Source organism: Macaca nemestrina, chromosome 7 (assembly GCF_043159975.1).
Source record: "Macaca nemestrina isolate mMacNem1 chromosome 7, mMacNem.hap1, whole genome shotgun sequence".
Taxonomy (NCBI): domain Eukaryota; kingdom Metazoa; phylum Chordata; class Mammalia; order Primates; family Cercopithecidae; genus Macaca; species Macaca nemestrina.
In genome coordinates this window covers 24,861,523-24,880,431 of record NC_092131.1, presented here as the reverse complement: position 1 = coordinate 24,880,431, position 18,909 = coordinate 24,861,523, and the positions used below count along the sequence as shown (strand labels likewise).

Genomic DNA, 18,909 nt, shown 5'->3' with positions numbered 1-18,909 from the left:
TAGGCCTTGTGTTTTCCTCTATATCATACAGGTACAGTAGATTTAGCATAATTCTTAAGGACTTAGAATTTTTGAAATGGTAAATGAGCATTGGCTTCCACTAAATGTCACCAACTACAGTTAGTCCCTAATGAGAGAATCAGCCTGTCCTTTGATGCTTTGAAGATAGACATTGAATTCTCTCTAGCTATGAAAATTCTAGATGGCACTTTCTTTCAATATAAGGTTGTTTTGTCTACATTGAAAATGTGTTGTTGAGTGTAGCTACCTTTCCGCAATTGTCTTAGTTAGATCTTCTGGATAACTCGCTGCAGCTTCCACATCAGAACTTGATGCTTCACCTTGCACTTTTATGTTATAAAAATGTCTTAGACAAGGCACAGTGGCTAACACCTGTAGTCCCAGCATTTTGGGAGGCAAAGGTGGGCAGATCACTTGAGGTCAGTAGTTCAACACCAGCCTGGCCAACATAGTGAAACCGTCTCTACTAAAAAATACAAAAACTAGCTGGACATGGTGATGTTTTCCTATAGTCGCAGCTACTTGGGAAGCTGAGGCAAGAGAATCACTTGAACCTGGGAGGTAGAGGTCGTAGTGAGTCAAGATCATGCCACTGCACTCTAGCATGGGTAACAGAGCAAGACTCAGTCTCAAGGCAGAAAAAAAAAAAAAAGACTTATTTCCTCAAACCTCATGAACCAAACTGCTGGCTTCCAAGCTTTCTTTTGCAGCTTCATCATTTCTCTTCATTTTCATAGACTTGAAGAGAGTTAGGGCCTTGCTCTAAATTAGGCTTTGGCTTAAGGGAATGTTGTGGCTGGTTTGATCTTCTCTCCAGATCACTTAAAACATTTTTCACATCCGCAATAAGGCTTTTTTGCTTTCTTATCATTCATGTGTTCATTGAAGTGGCACTTTTAATTTCCTTCAAGAACTTTTTCCTTTGTCCTCACAACTTGGCTAACTGTTTGGCACAAGAGTCCTAGCTTTCAGTCTATTCGGGCTTTTGACATACTTTCCTCACTAAGCTTAATTATTTCTAGCTTTTGATTTAACATCAGAGATGGGGTGACTCTTCCTTTCACTTGAACACTTGGAAACCATTGTAGGGTTATTAATTGGCTTAATTTCAATGGCATCTCAGGGAATAGAGAGGCCCAAGGAAGAGAGAGATAGGGGAGTGGCCAGTAGGTGGTGCAATCAGAACACACACAGCATTTACTGATTAAGTTCACCATCTTATATGGGTGCAGTTCTTGGTGCCCCAAAGTAATTATATTATTAACACCAAAGGTCCCTGATCACAGATCTCCGTAATAGACATAATATTGATTAAACGTTTAAAATATTGTAAGAACTACCAAAATGTGACAGAGACACACAAAATTAGCACATTCTGTTGGAATAATGGTGCTGATAACTTGCTTAATGCAGGATTGCCACAAACTTTCAATTTGTGAAAAACAAAATATCGCCAAATCACAATACAGCAAAGTGTGATACAAGGAGGTATGCTTGTATTTACTGAGACTAGTTTTTTTCTAATTACTTTTTCTCTTCTTCTATACAGTAACCATATATATTATACATAATATATATTACATAATATATTACATATTATGACATATGTTATATATATTACATATATTATATATATACAAATATATATTCTGAAACACAGACCTGATGTAACACACTTCTCTATATGCCTCATGTTCTTTGTAAATTAGAGCATTCATATATTATATTGTCTAATAAATGGTTTCGCTGTTTAAATGTTCCATGGTGGTTCCTTCTTGCCTATTGGATGTTTCTCAGAGAGAGAGTACAATGCCCTTTAACTTTCAGTAGTATGAAACTACTTAAGATTCTCTAAACATGCAATGTATCTTCATATTGCTATAGATTCCTCAAAATCGAAGTGTTTCATCACAAAAATCCTTGACCTTGTGCTCTTCCCAAACTTTCCTTTTCCGTTGCACGTACACATAGACGCACTCATAGACAAGATTCATTTTCTATTTAGTGAAATGTGCTAAATCATTCATTGGAGTTCAAACTCTGTATTATCTTCTCAGGGATGGCTATCCTGCCCAACTACCCAACTACAAGCAGGGCAGTTTTTCTTTGGAGATATGTTTATATGATATTAATCACCACAAGGTTTAGCCACTTCATAATTTGTGCTTTTTGGGGGTAAGAACTTTGCCTCACTTACTGTGCATCAGACTTTGCAATAGGACATAGGATTTTTACTGGATGAGGAAATAAGTTAATGTGATCAATGTATATATTTAAGACACAGAACAAAAACCTTTTACCTCTAGATGGAGAAAATGATTTAAAAAAACCCACACTAGATTGAGTTAAAGAAAAATAAAGGACAATTATTTGAACAATGTGAGTGTGATTTAATACATGCATCTGGATTTATAAGAGAGCTATAATACAGGGACTGTCTTGTATAAGGGGCAGAAACAAGGCAATGGTGAATGTGCTAGTTTTCAAGAGGTTAATGAGAAATCATGACCTACAGTTAAGTGGTCATAGTTCAACTACTACTTGAATGTATCTAAGCCCCCAATTCTCCAGGCTCTAGCGAATTGCATTTTCAACCAGAAACAATGCTCATTAGTGACAAAAGAGCTTATGAAAATACCAGAATTTTTACCCAAATAAAAATTCAATTTAAAAAGTAAGGCACTAAATTTAAAAAATACATGTATCCTCAGTACTTGTATTTTTCTATTTTCAAAATGCTTGTGGTCATTTTTTAGGGAAAAGGCAAGAACATTTAGGTAGAAATGTATAAAACTGGAAAGAAGAAAAATAGTCACAAGGTTAAAAAGTTAGAAAAAAGCTGAAGGGAAACCAACACAGCTGCCTAGAAGCATGGAGAAAAGCCTTTTGGGAATCTATAATAAATGAACATAGGTGATTAAATTTAATTCAGTAGTTGATGGTTCCTAGGGGCCCAGCCTGCCTCTCAGTACATAAAATATATAACACTATGTTGGCTTAAACATCCGCTGCCAGGCTATAAGAAACACACTTAATTCCACCTCTAACCATCTTTCACATGAGAAGTAATTTATTAAAGTCCTTGCCCTTTCCTTTGCTATACAGCTTGGGTTGCCTGTTTCTCCTCTATCATAATGATATCATTTTCCCCCAGAAATGGTGGTTTTGTCAAAGAGATTTCCATGGGCAAAGAATGAGGCAGAATGCTTTATCATTCTTTTATTACTGTGGCCTTCAGCATATTCGTTAAAATTACATAAAAATGAGAACTATCATTATTTACTCAGTCAAGTTTTTGAGTCCCTACTATGTGCCAGGCCATAAGGACACAGAAATGGAGAATTGAATAAGGCAATAACTGGACCCTGGGCGAGTTTACATTTTAGAGGGAAGAGTGATATGAAAAAGAAAAAAAAAAAAGAAAAAAATAGTATAACTCTAATGAAAGGAGAAAGTCTGTCTTTGTGCGCTGGATTCTGAATGATCAACCACGAAAATACCTAGAGAATTTTTTGGCTGGTTTCATGTTGTAGCTGTTTGTCCGTTTTTCTTCAGAAAAGTGGAGAGAAATGGGTGAGGATTTTACACTGCCTAGATAATTAGAAAACCTAAATCCAAAGGACATAACCTAGTTACTGTTACTGCAAGACGAAGATGTTTCTCGAACAACTGATTTGCGTGTTATGAAGAGAGGGACTGTGCTTCCTCATGACACGGCATATAGAATCACAATGGGTTTCTTAGATTTTAAACAGTTCTTATCAATAGTAGGGCACAACTAGCTAGACCCTGGTGAATGGCTGATTGATTGATAACTGCCCCAAACCTGTCCATATACCTCAACCTTGGATCACCTTTTTATTTTAAAGAACTGGGTTTAGAATTTCCGAAATGAATTGTCGGTCTATAAGTAATGTTTTTAACATAGTCAAGAAAACTGCAATATTAATTGCAAATATCTGGATATAAAAGAAGTTTAGTTTATCTGAATGTATCAAAAGGGCTGCATGTTTAGAATTATACAGTTTAAATTCCCTTCTCCCTTGCCTTGTGGCCATTTATTGGAGAGATTGCTTAAATTTTCTTTGAATCTTATGCATTTTGGCAATATTATAGGCTCACCTTAAAAAGGCAGTCTGTGTCTCTGAGTACACACGTTGCCAGCCGTGTCTACAGCACCTGCATTTATATATTACATAGAAAATATTATTTTTAAGATTCACTTTAGCAGTGAAAATTCCCATAGATTTAAGATTTTTAAAAAAAGCAATTATTATCAAATTCTTAAAATCTCTTAAAACCTGGGGATGTTAGTTTTAAGCATTGCTATCACAGCTTATTTAATTTCCCACCCAACTATCTTTACAGAGCAATAGATTACATTTTTATATTTGTACATGGAATCGTCATATCAGTATAAGATTTTAGCTCAATACTGTCTTGTATTCCTGTTACTTAGCTTAGTGCTGTGTTTCATAAAATCTCTTCCCTTTATAAAAGGATAAAAGGTAAAACGTAAATGTCCTTCAAACATGATTCAATATTTTATCCTAAAATCTTTCCTGTCAACTCTTTCTATCCTTGACACTGCAATTAATTCCATTGTCCATTTTTGGATTTACAAAGATACTGATACACTTTTGTTATAAAAAAGATCCTCAAGAGGCTCAATACTGAATGATGAATGGCAGATCGTACTGCTGTGCAAGCTGCCCAATGCAGAACAGAGTTGGGACTATGAAAAATAAGGTTGATGAGAAGAGACTTTGAACTGTACCATTTTAGAAAAGGAACAATTTCTCAAGCTTTATCTTTATGAACGATTGATAATATTGTTTAAAAATCTCTGAGTATTAGCTAGTGATATATGGACTTGTGCACAGGTAATCACCGAGCTGTCTGGAGGTGGTCTGGAACACATGTGGGGTACCCACCTGTGATTATGGTATCCAGCTACCTAAATTGACATATTAAGATAGGTCTCTTTCTTTGATATAAAATGAACAAAATAAAATGTTTAATTGACTATAAATATTCTTTGTTGTTCATAACATTTTTTTGCATTTATTCTATGAACAAAATAAGAGGTGTATTACCATAATTATAAGAATTTAAGAAAAATGATTTATTTTAGTTCCTAACTCTCTTAGAAGGTAAAACAATTCAATGTGAGTGTTTATAAGCCATCTTAACAGGAATCTCCTTACAGCCACAATTTTGAGTATGGAAGAAATCAGATGTTTCTATTACTTTTTATCCCCCCTTAAATTAAATTAAATGTAGAATGCTTTGTTGTTAGATCACCAGTTGTATTAGTCTGTTCTCACACTGCCACAAAGATACTATCCCAAACTTGGTAATTTATGAAAAATAAAGGAGGTTTAATTGACTCACAGTTCCACATGGCTAGGGAGGCCTCAGGAGACTTACAATCATGGTGGAAGGGGAAGCAGGCATATCTTTTATGGCAGCAGGTTAGACAGAAGTGATAGCAGGTTAGAGAGAAGAGAAGTGACTACCATGTATCAAATCATCAGATCTCACGAGAATTCACTCATTGTCATGAGAACAGCATGGGGGAAACTACTCACATAATCCAATCACCTCCTTCCCTTGACACATGGGGATTGCAATTCCAGATGAGAGTTGTGTAGGAACACAGAGCCAAACCATATCACCAGGATTTCACAACCTCAATCTTTATGAATGATTGCTATATTGTTGACATATCTCAACACTACTGACATGTGGCCAGTATTGTTTTGTGTGTGGTGGTGGCTTTCTTGTGCACTGTATGATATTTCACGGCATGCTTGGTCTCTACAACTAAACACCTGTAACAACACCCCACCCCCATTTGCCACAACAAAAAATGTTTTCAGAGAATGCCAAATGTCTGCTGGCAACAAAAGGATTTTGAATTGAGGAAAACTGTGCTAGGCTGATAGAAATGTCAGGTCCCTATCATGATCTGATTTCCCTTGCATCTCCTGCAGTGTTATGGAAAGGCCACCAAAACGTACAAGAGTAAGCCATTTGGAAAGATATCCATAGTCTTGGGTAGTTATCGCTAAGACATTTGCATGACCCCCCAAAAGTTAAATGACTCCTTTTAGGCCATGCTGGGGACACAGCAAGCCCTGCCACAGCTGGAATACCCCATGCCTAGGGCCATTCTCCCAAGTCTTACTCCACAACTATTACCCTCTCACCACTGCACCTTCCCAGTTCTCTGCCACAAAGCAGACAAAGAACCTATTAGTTGAGTAAACTGCTAACCTCCTCATTCACAAAAGTCTCTTTCTTCTCATCCATCTCTCAAAGACCTGACCTTCTTCTCCTACCTCTTCCTAAACACTTTGCTTGCCTAATCTTGACAATAAATATAGACTTATGAATTAGGGATAAGGGCAACTGAAAGCAAGCACCTTCATTTTACATAGTTCTGACGATCTTGGAGCAATAAATTACGAGGAACATGATCATTGCTTTAGAGTGGAAATGAGGGAAAAATACAAAGAACATAATATGTATAACTGGTAACTTTGAAGGAGGAGCAGATACTTGTGATTCCAGAGGCCATATGTGGTCCTGAGGAAACTGTTGATTTCATATTTCTGAATGTTCCATCTCTGTCCTTGGAGACAGGCAAGCTACCTCCCTCCTGCCCAACAATGGATTTTAAGAAAGACAAGCTTCCTGTAACATCCCGGTGAGCAATATGAAGAGAGTAGACTCCTGAGCCCAGTTAGAAATTGCCATTTTAAAAAAATGTGAAGTAGGTATTGAAAACCCTGATGTGAATGAGGTGAGAAAGCAAGGTGTTTGGGTATGCGTTTTGGAGATTTCAACACCCAGTTGTTTCTCATGCAATTTAGTTAATTTCTCTGGGACTCAGTTTCCTCCAATATACTAATAAAATGTCCTACTTTATAAGGTGGTTTGGCACTTAAATAAGCACGGAAAGCTTAGAGTGGTGTTTTCCCTAGAGTCAGCACTCCATAAATTACGTCATTACTCTATTGTTTCCCTGGTGAAAAGGATTAAATCCTCTTAAAATGCATCAAGCCATCAGATAGGACTAGAGAAAAGGCAGAGACGAGTAAACCCAGAGTGATATGGAATAATGATCTTAGTGAGAATTTTGAATCTATTCAGGCCTCTGCCCAAACCTTTTCCTGACCTATTAAGTCAAAGCCTGGCTTATGTCTGTGTCTAATCCGCCACTCCTGACTGCTCAAGGCCTAATTTGTCAGAAGCAAAATGCACCTGATAACACAGCATCTAGTTTAGCTTCCGTGTGGGCTGACCTCAGATAATCCCAATACCTGCTTTCTTTTTTTTTTTTTTTTTTTTTATTTATTTTTTATTTTTTTTTTGAGACGGAGTCTCGCTCTGTCGCCCAGGCTGGAGTGCAGTGGCCGGGTCTCAGCTCACTGCAAGCTCCGCCTCCCGGGTTCACGCCATTCTCCTGCCTCAGCCTCTGGAGTAGCTGGGACTACAGGCGCCCGCCACCTCGCCCGGCTAGTTTTTTTTTTGTATTTTTAGTAGAGACGGGGTTTCACCATGTTAGCCAGGATGGTCTCGATCTCCTGACCTTGTGATCCGCCCGTCTCGGCCTCCCAAAGTGCTGGGATTACAGGCTTGAGCCACCGCGCCCGGCAATACCTGCTTTCTAATACCTACTTCTACCTGATCCCAGCCCAAGCATATGTTGACACCGGCTATTCCCTGAGCCTTTGGGCCAGTAGCGAAGAAGCCAGGGACAGCTAATGCTTAGCACCTGGTTATAGATGCCTTGGAAGAAAGAAAGTTTTAACTTCATTTTACTCAGATTTTTCGAATCTTATCTCACCAATGAATCGTTTTTGCATTTTCCATCAATATTCTGTGGAACTGTGGTTCTAAGGAATATAGTTAGAAATATGCCATCTTATGGTACCCTTTCATTTTGATTAAAATCGCTCTGTTCTCTAGTCACTCTTGTGAATCTTAACTTTGCAAAATCTATAGGTTACTTTTTCATTTGTCTTTTGCCAACCTGTGCGAATTATGACTTGATTTCAGTACATGTCTTAAGTCTGTTTTCTGTTTATAATAGCATACCTGTAACTGGAAATTTATAAATGAAAGTAATTTATTTCTCATAGTTATGGAGGCTCAGAAGTTCAAGGTCTAGTGATTGCATTTGGTGAGGGACTTCTTGATGGTGGGGACTCTTTGCAGAGTCCCAAGGCAACACAGGGCATCACACGGCAAGGAGGCTTAGCTTGTTAGCTCAGGCCTGTCTTCTTCCTCTTATAAGGCCACCAGTTTCACTCTATGAAAACGCATTAATTCATTAACTCATTAGTCGATTCATTCATTAATCCATTCATACAGTAATCCCTAGGACCAGAGCCCTCATGATCCAGTCACCTTTTTTATTTTGTTATTATTATTTTTATTTTTTTGAGACACAGTGCCGCTCTGTCACCCAGGCTGGAGTGCAGTGGCACAATCTTGGCTCACTGCAAGCTCCGCCTCTCAAGTTCATGCCATTCTCCCACCTCAGCCTCCTAAGTAGCTGGGCCTACAGGCACCCACCACCACACCCAGTTAATTTTTTGTATTTCTAGTAGAGACAGAGTTTCACCGTGTCAGCCAGGATGATCTTCATCTCCTGACCTTGTGATCCACCCTCCTCAGCCTCCCAAAGCGCTGAGCCACTGCACGCAGCCAATCCAGTCACCTTTTAAAGGCCCCCACCTTACAGCACTGCCAAATTGGGTACTAAGTTTCACATGAGATTTGAAGGGGGCAAACATTCAAACCATAGCACCACACACTCATTAAGTTGTTTGCATTGGTTCCATGGATTACAGTAATATTCAGTCTCATCATTGTTTTTCCAGATGAGCACCCTAACTCAGAACAAGTGCTGGTTTACATGCCACACACTTACACCATCTCTCTTTAGCTAATTTTTTTGCCTATTCATATCTTACTTGTATCTAACTCTGAGATGAAGGAGAGTTGGGGGCAATTAGTGCTTCACTACTTAATCACTTTGGCTTTAGTAATGGTTAACCAGGAAAGGTTCACATTAAAACACAGTTAATTACTAAGTGCTTTTCTGAGATGAATGAGCTACTTGTGCCTCAAGAAAAGAAAAAGCAAATACTGTTGGTTTTGTGAAAGAATTTTCAGCAGTTTCAGAATTTCTTATTTATGAATCAGACAGAAATAGCTAAAATGTACTCATTTATTAGATATTTCAGGATGCAAGATTTTTCTCTCTCCTAATCTAAGTTCATTTGGTTTAGATGGGGTAGCTACTTGGACATGTAACACAGATATCCAAAACAAAACATTTATACCCTCCCAACCTCACAATTACACTAGTGTGTACTGGAATTTTTTTTTGGTTTGTTTTGTTTTTGAGACATAGTCTCGCTCTGTCACCCAGGCTTGAGTACAGTGGTGTGACCTCAGCTCGCTGCAACCTCCACCTCCCAGGTTCAAGTAATCCCCTGCCTCAGCCTCCCAAGTAGCTGAGATTACAGGCACCCACCACCATGTTCTGCTAATTTTTTTTTTTTTTTTTTGTATTTTTAGTAGAGATGGAGTTTCACCATGTTGGCCAGGCTTTTAAACCCATGACCTTAAGTGATCTGCCTGCCTTGGCCTCCCAAAGTGCTAGGGTTATTGGCGTGAGTCACCACGCCCAGCCTGGAATGGTTAAAAATGTTGCAAGCTGATATGGTTATCTGTGTCCCCACCCAAATCTCATCTTGAATTCCCATGTGTTGTTGGGGGGACCTCATGGGAGGTAATTGAATCATGGGGCAGGTCTTTCCAATGTTGTTCCCTGAGAGTGAATAAGTCTTATGAGATCGGATGATTTTATAAGAAGGAGTCTCCCTGCACAAGCTCTCTCTTTGCCTACTGCTATCCATGTCAAATTTGACTTGCTCTGCCTTGCTTTCCACCATGATTGTGAGGCCTTCCCAGCCACATGGACTGTAAGTCCATTAAACCTCTCTTTATTTTGTAAATCACCCAGTTTCAGGTATGTCTTTATCAGCAGTGTGAAACAGACTAATACAGTAAATTGGTACCAATAGAGTGAGGCGCTACTGCAAAGATACCTGCAAATATGGACGTGACTTTGGAACTGGATAACAGGCAGAGGTAGGAACAGTTTGGAGGACTCAGAAGAAGACATGAAAATGCAGGAAAGTTTGGTACTCTCTAGAGACTTGTTGAATGGCTTTGACCAAAATGATTATTATATGTACAGTGAAATCCAGGCTGAGATGTTCTCAGATGGAAATGAAGAACTTGTTGGGAACTGGAGCAAAGGTGATTCTTATTATGTTTTAACACAGAAACTGGTAGCATTTTGCCCATGTACTAGGGATTTGTGGAACTTTGAACTTGAGAGAGATGATTCAGGGTATATGGAGGAAAAAATCTCTAAGCAGCAAAGCATTCAAGAGGTGACTTGGGTGCTGTTAAAGGCATTCAGTTTTATAAGGGAAGTAGAACATAAAAGTTCAGAAAATTTGCAGCCCAACAGTGTGATAGAGAAGAAAATCCCATTTTCTGAGGAGAAATTCAAGCAGGCTGCAGAAATTTGTATAAGTAATGAGGATGTTAATTTCCAAGACAACAGGAAAAATGTCTCCAGGGCATGTTAGAGGTCTTCATGGCAGCCCCTCCCATCACAAACCAGAGGCCCAGGAGGAGAAAATGGTTTTGTGGGCTGGACCTAGTGTCCCTGTGCTGTGTGCAGCCTAGGAACTTGGTGCCTTGTCTCCCAGCAACTTCACCTGTGACTAAAGGGGCCAAAGCACAGCTTGGGTTCTTGCTTCAGAGGGTGCAAGCACCAAGTCTTGGAAGCTTCCATGTGGTATTGAGCTTGCAGGTGCATGGAAGTCAAGAATTGAGGTTTGGGAACCTCTGCCTAGATTTCAAAAGATGTATGGATATGCATGGATGCAGAGGCAGAAGTTTGCTGCAGTGGCAGGGCCCTCATGGAGAAGCTCTGCTAGGGCAGTGCAGAAGGGAAATGTGAGGTCAGAGTCCCCACACAGAGTCCCTACTTGGGTACCACTTAGTGGAGCTGTGAGAAAAGGGCTACTGTCCTCCAGACCCCGGAATGGTAGATCCACCTACAGCTTGCACTGTCTGCCTGGAAAGCCACAGACACTCAACACTGGCCCAGAAAGCAGCTTGGAGGGAGGCTGTACCCTGAAGAGCCACAGGGGCGGAGCTACCCAAGACCATGGGAGCTCAACTCTTACATCAGCATGACCTGGGTATGATGCTTGGAGTCAAAGGAGATCATTTTGGAGCTTTAAGATTTGACTGTCCTGCTGGATTTAGGACTTGCAAGGGGCCAGTAGTCCCTTTATTTTGGCCAATTTCTCCCATTTGGAATGATTGTATTTTCCCAATGCCTGTATCCCCGTTGTATCTACTAAGTAAATAACTTGCTTTTGATTTTACAGACTCATTAATGGAAGGGATTTGCCTTGTCTCAGATGAGATGTTGAACTGTGGACTTTTGAGTGAATGCTGAAATAAGTTAAGACTTTGGGGGACTGTTGGGAAGGCATGATTGGTTTTGAAATTTGAGAACATAAAATTTGTGGGGCCAGGGTGGAATCATATAGTTTGGCTGTGTCCCCACCCCTGAATCTCATCTTGAATTTCCACATGTTGTCGGAGGGACCTGGTGGGAGGTAATAGAATCATGGGGGCAGGTCTTTCCCATGCTGTTCTCATGAGAGTGAATAAGTCTCACAAGATCTGATGGTTTTATAAGGGAAAGTTTCCCTGCACAATCTCTCTCTTTGCCTGCTGCCATCCATGTGACTTGCTCCTCATTGCTTTCCACCATGATTGTGAGGCCTCTCCAACCACATGGACTGTAAGTCCATTAAACCTCTTTCTTCTGTAAATTGCCCAGCCTCAGGTAGGTCTTTGGCAGCATCATGAAAATGAACTAATACAGAAGCTATACCAATGAGTGCCAGCCCAGCCCTGGGATTTTGCTAGGAACTGTTTCAAAATAAACGCTCTCTCTTGTTGGAGTTGCTCAAATGAGAGACATACGTAAAGAACAGTGCTTGAATTGACACCATGAGAGAGCCTGCACCAACACAAAGACAATCTTGGGCAGAGGGTATAGCCAGACCGAGTTTCAAAGATGTTGTTTGAACCTCTGTATCATGCCATACCTCACAAGAGTTACCTTCCTTTGGCCTTCAACTAATTGCTTTTGTCAATCATGAATAAAAGTGCCTAGCTGTACAACTGCTAATGTGTACATTTAGAATAAACCACTTGAAATACAAAGCACAGGATAGTGAGGCAAAACATTTTAAAACAGCAAAACTGGCAATACTTATATGTAAAGTAACTTCTAAATAGTCCTTTTAGAGTTCTTACCTTTTATATCAGAGTTCTTGGATTATGTTACCCATCATCATATACATGCCATTAGAAAATGTGTATGTTTTGATAAGCAAGGACTCTTGCATATCTTTGAGACCCTCCTTTAGGCATCAAAATGATTGTGCTGGATATTATAGCCAGAAGATAACTTTTTTGAATGGTCAATAGAATGCTATGAATTAAGTGATGGGAGTTATCCAATTAAATTTGTTATTTTGGACACATTTTAGAGAGGACAATATTCATATAATGAGCAGTGGCATTTCAAAAGTGAAAACACTAAAATTGGACATTTGTAAGCATTTTGTTCAAATTTAGGTTGATATATCCTATTTATCATTGTATTATTTTATTATCACTTAACTTGTTAAATTTTGTATTTCTTTAGAGAAATGATAAGTTATCATCAAACTTGCTGTAAAACTCATTTTGCTACCTATCACATGAATCTAAAGTCATTAAAAATATTCTGCTCTGGAGAAAGTTAATTTAATGTACTTCAGATTGTTGTCTTTTGAAGGAAAATACTTATTGTCACTCAAATGTGCAAAACAATCTGCTTCAATTGTGAGCCAAATATGAGACCCAAACTTCCCTGTACTCTTTGTATGCATGAGCCACCAGTACTATAAATATATGTTAAGTCTGTTTTCCATGGGAATTTCTGATTATAAAGTTGTGGACCAAATAGCAGATCTAGATGGATAACTCATAAAATGCCAGAGAAGTGTTTAGGTTGGAGACAGGAAGTTATGTGATAATTGCGGGAGGAAGTTATAATTTAAAAGATGTATTGCTTACACTACACCAATAATTTAAAGATAGTCTTAAAGAAGCAGAATATAAATTAGATAGAATATCATAGAGAGAACTATACAAAGCTAGGCAGAGCCGCAGGTAATAGCAAAGAGATCCACACGCCCACGTCCACACATCTACAAGTGAGCAAAAATCACAATTCATTCTGTTTCCTATTTTAACTTCCTTTATTCCTGCTCATTTTGCACACTGATAAAAAATGAAATACAAATGATATTCCAATTCCTGAGTGCAATTGTGTTAAAAAAAATTCTGAAAAATATTAAAAGGAAAACACCCAACTCTTGAGAAACTACATCAAGGCATGAGTTCCATTGTCATTGTCATCCTCACTATCACCATCATTATCATCATTATTGTCATCATCATGATCAATCATCATCATTCATCTTGCTCAATGAATATGTATTTGGCTACATGACAAATGTCAGATGCTTAAGGTTGCTAAATGTGAATAAAAATGCAGCAAGGTAAAGGGATTACAGAAGCATTTTTTTCTTGAATTAATTTTAGCTAATATTAATCTAAAATAATATATGCTAATGGACATCATTGACTTAGGCTTTGTCAGACATTAAAAAGGCGTAATTTACAGACTTTTCTTTGTCATTGTCTTTTGTAAGAGTCACACCCCTAAACATAATAACTTCACAACTGTTATATGCAAGATGTTTCTCCCTCTCTACTAGTCAAATATACACAACTAAACAACACTGGAGTTTATTTTAGGTGGACAGACATCAGCATCAAGTTGACAGCAGTGTTGGAAAGACTTGATGGAACACACATTTTCATTTACTATTTGTATGAGTATAAATGTCTACCTTTTCTGAATAGTAATCTGAAATTATTTATCAATGTTACAACAGCCATACTCATTGATCTAGCAATTCCACTTCTAGAAAAAGATAAAAGCATAAAGGGTACATGCAAGAAATTTATTGCATAATTTTTTGTGACTGAAAAGAAAAGAAAGTACAATCTCCATGTTACTAAATCCAATGAATATCATTATATGCTCATCATACTTGATTCCTCAGAGGTGTTTGACGCTGTTGTCATCACAATGATTACTCTAATTGTGTGTTATCCCACCATCCTCTTTGGCTACTCTTTCTGTCTCCTTTGAGGGTAATCTTTATCCAGTTTAGAGGCTCTGGAGCCAGACTATCTGCTCTTCTGCTTTCTAGACACATGACCTTCTGAGGCATAATTTCTACATTGCCAAAAGTGTACAGAAGTGCCTGTCTTCATAAATATAAGCTATATCATCAGTATTTTAAATATTAAGGTATCCAAACTTTCTAAGAAAATTTTAGGCCTTTTTCCCTTTGTATACTTTACCTCCTGTAAAATCTCATAATATTTATGGATTCAGCTTTTGTGTATTTGAACTATTTCTATCTCTTGGCTTCACCTGTCTGTAAAACTTTAAACTCATTGACATAATTTGGCTGACACGTGTTCCCACCCAAATCTCATCTTGAATTCCCACAAGTTATAGAAGGGACTTGAAGGGAGGTAATTGAGTCATGGAGGGAGATCTTTCCTGTGCTGTTTCCATGATAATGAACAAGTCTCAGGAGACCTGATGGTTTTATAAGGGGGAGTTTCCCTGCACAAGCTCTACCTTTGCCTGCTGCTATCCATGTAAAACGTGACTTGTTCCTCCTTGCCTTCCACTATGATTGTGAGGCCTCCCCAGTCACAGGTATGTCTTTATCAGCAGAATGAAAAGAGACTAATGTACTCATGTATCCAACCTCCTACTTAATGTTTCCACCTGTTTGTTGGTATGATACTTCAAGGGTTACCTATCCAATCCGAGCAAATCTACTCTCTGCACTGAGCCAGCCCTTCCCATATATGATTCTCTTCTAGGTTAATCTATCACAGTGCATATGATCACCATTTGGGTGAGAGATAGTTGAATTCACTACATGCAATAGTGAAAAAGGGGCTAAGCACTTGGGTTAGATTTGAAATCCATACATGGAATTGATGGCATCCTCAGCGAGAGTAAATTGAAGATAATTCAAGGTGAAACTATTTACAGTGAATTGGCCATAGACTGGGATAATGTAATTCCCAGACCTAGTATATCACCCCTAGGCCTAAAGGGGGTAATAGAAAAGAGCATGTGCCAGATTCAGAAGAAGAGAAGGGGAGCGGGCCACCAATAGACATTATGATGTTTGGTTAAGTGATGCAGTCAGTTCACAATGACTCATGGGGAGAAAACCGAGTAAAACGCAAACAAGAAGAATGAATATGAAGGAAATATGGTGAATATAATGAAAATAAATTATAAAAGGAAACAAATGAATGCTCTGGCCTCACTCTCTTCCCTCCCTCCAGCCCCTTGCCAGTGCTTCTCATTGGTTAAATTCAAATCAAAACAAGAGGACAGGAGAATTTATTTCTGTAGTCTCTATAGAACAACCTCCAGGGAAGGAAGGCAGAGAGAGGGTGGAAATTGATATAGAAAAAGTATATGTTTTTAGCACAATCCTCATTGTCCCTATTACCCAGCACACTTCCTAAAACATCTTCAGTTGAATGAGTAAAAGAAGTAGCACATTCTTTATGGACACTGATTTTCTTTTTTAAAATCTCCATTACTGCATCTTTTACTCTTTGTTCAAGATACTGTCTTCTTTGTCCTAGATTATTTCAAATGCTTCCTAACAGATCTTTCCACTGTTTCTGCACGTACTCGAGAATTCTTTCTTTCTTCACTCTGTCTCTTTCTCTCTCTGTCTCTCTCTCTCTCCATTTCCCCAGAGAGTGACATTTTCAAAATGCAAATCAAATTTTGATACTGCTTTGTCTTATATTTTCCATTACCTTTAGTTTTCTATTACTGCAGGCAATTACCAAAAACTTTATGACTTAAAATGACATCAATTTATTATCTTAGAGTTTTGTAGGTCAGTAGTCCAAGTAGACTCAACTGAATTTTCTGCTCAGTGTCTCAGGAGGCTAAAACAAAGGAGTCTTCCGGCTAGAATCTTATCTGGAGACTCTGGGAAAGAATTCATTTCCAGGCTCATTTCTGTTTTGGGCAGAATTTCATTTCATCAGGTTTAGGACTAAAGTTCCTGCTGCTTTGCTGGCTGTCAGCCAGGGGTTGCTTTTCACTTCCAGAGACCACCTAGACTCTAGGATGAGGACCCATTCACCTTCAAAAGAAGGAATGATGCATTGAGTCGCTTGCATGCTGCAAATCTCTCTGGCTTTTATTTCTTCTACCAGTTAGAAAAAACTCTAAAAGCCCTAATGTGATTAAATGTGGTTCACCTTTTTGCCAAGTTAAGTAACATAATTATGGTGAAATGATATCTCATCATGTTTAGAGGGTCTTCAGACACTCAAGTGAGAGAAAATTAACAACAGAGAGGGTCATTTAATGTCATTCCTAGGATTCATTTACAACATTGTTCTTATGATAAAGACCAAAGTTCTTACCTCCTTTGTGATCTTCCCTTGTCCAGATTCCAGCCTCATTTCACGTCATATTTCCCATTTTTTATATGTATTTGACACACATGCCAGCTTTCTCAGGGTATCTGCTTGCCCTTAGCCTCTCAAATATTAATTCCATGGGACAGCAATTGCTAATACCTCCCCATTGTTCAAACTTCCTCACCTCCAAACTCCACAGAATACAGTCAATAATGCTGAAATATATGTACCTGGTGTTTGTACATAGAAAGTGGTTTAGAATAATATGTTCAAAAATATTACAGATTATCTGTGTAGTGGGTTTGTTCACAATTTATAATTGGAGTTCCAAGCTTCCCACATGTCTGATATGTGTTATAAGTTACCTTTATCATCAGTTAAAGTTCATTTTATTTTAAAGTTTATGACAATAATGGAACACACAACAAATATTTCAAAGGTATTGTCTACATCTGAATCAGCAGTAATTAGATATATACTATGACATTATTATTATTTATATTTCTCAACTATTACAAAGTTCAATGACATGCACAGAGTAAAAGTAAGTTAATGTTGATAAGCCATACAAATTCCAGTCACTCTAAGTAAATGGTAGAAATGTTTTTCCTTCATAATATTAACTACAAAATCATCCCTTTATAATTTCTGACCTAAATTTTAAACTTAAATATTAACTTAAATCAGTTAAGTTCACACTATCTTAAAACTCATTAAAAAAAAAAAAAAAAAAAAACTCATTACAAAGGTAAACAGATATTTTAAATTTCAGTTAGGTCTGTTTCATGGTTTTATGTACTTATGTGGAACTTACTATAGATGATGACATAAATATTAACTGACATAGAACATTTAAAATTAAGTAAAACCTGTAGATATTCAGTCATATCACATTAGATTCAACAAAGTTTTCTGGTTGCAGTGAAAAGGGAACACTTTTACACTGCTGGTTAGAATGTAAACTAGTACAACCACTATGGAAAACAGTGTGGAGATTCCTTAAAGAACTAAAAGTTAGAACTATCATTTGATCCAGCGATCCTACTATTGTGTGCCTACCCAGAGCAAAAGAACTCATTATACAAAGAAAGACACTTATGCACATGATTATAGCAGCATAATTCACAGTTGCAAAAACATGCAACCAGCCCAAATGCTCATCAATCAATGAGTGGATAAAGAAATTGTAAAATATATATCTATATTTCATATATATATATGAAATTACAGCATTCACCGCAACCTGGATGGAATTGGAGACCATTATTCTAAGTGAAGTAACTCAGTCAAGGAAAACCAAATATTGTATGTTCTCACTCATAAGCGGGAGCTAAGCAATTAGGATGCAAAAGCATAAAAATGATACAATGGACCTTGGGAACTTGGGGGAAAGTTTGGGAGGGGGGTGAGGGGTAAAGGACTACAAATTAGGTACAGTGAATACTGCTCGGGTGATTTTGGTGCACCGAAATCTCACAAATCACCACTAAAGAGCTTACTCATGTGACCAAACACCACCTGTTCCCCAAAAACCTAAGGAAATTTTAAAAAATAATAAAAAATTCCTCTTACGTTACTGCATAATTCATACATAGATAACTTTTTCCTTTGAAGGATTATATTATATGCAGAAGACATTCCTCAGAGCATGAGAAAAAGAAATGAGGGGCAGGAGGCAAAAGCAACAATTTTAGTTTCTCATTTCTTTGTTAGACACATTATATATCCATAATAGAAAACTGCAGCACGAGCAAAATGTATCTCAACTGCTGGATCTAATGTGAAAGAACTCAGAGCGAAAACAAATGAAATTTTAAATACTCAGTAAAATGTGATGGATTCCTGACATGTGTGACATGTGAAGTTTGAATAATGTTTGATTTAAAAGGACAATGAATTGTTACTACTTTGTATTTTTACCCTAAATAACACCCCTCCCCCACCTCTTTCTCTCTCTCTCACTCTTTCTCTCTCAAACACATACACACACACACACACACACACACACACTCTAGAGGTGAAGGTGGGAGAAAAGAAAGAAAACGGGATAACTCACCTTAATGTCCTCTTCTCAGATTTCAAATTAAGGAAACATTTATCAAGTGCCTCCAATGTACTAGAAATTGAGCTAGTCCCTGGATATGCCATGGTGATCACAAT

General features: G+C 38.0%; 1 long non-coding RNA gene across 2 annotated transcripts in view; it reads right to left on the bottom strand.

Moving 5' to 3' along the window:
- LOC139364220 (uncharacterized) overlaps positions 1 to 18,909 on the bottom strand; it is a 48,896-nt gene that overhangs the window by 3,633 nt on the left and 26,354 nt on the right. The window contains exons 2-3 of one of the 2 annotated variants that reach the window (XR_011625669.1): positions 8,128 to 8,341; positions 4,144 to 4,200 (exon numbers count right to left, since the gene is read on the bottom strand). This is a non-coding gene — a long non-coding RNA (uncharacterized lncRNA). The remainder of the gene's footprint in view (positions 1 to 4,143; positions 4,201 to 8,127; positions 8,342 to 18,909) is intronic. The other variant, XR_011625670.1, reaches the window with a different exon arrangement.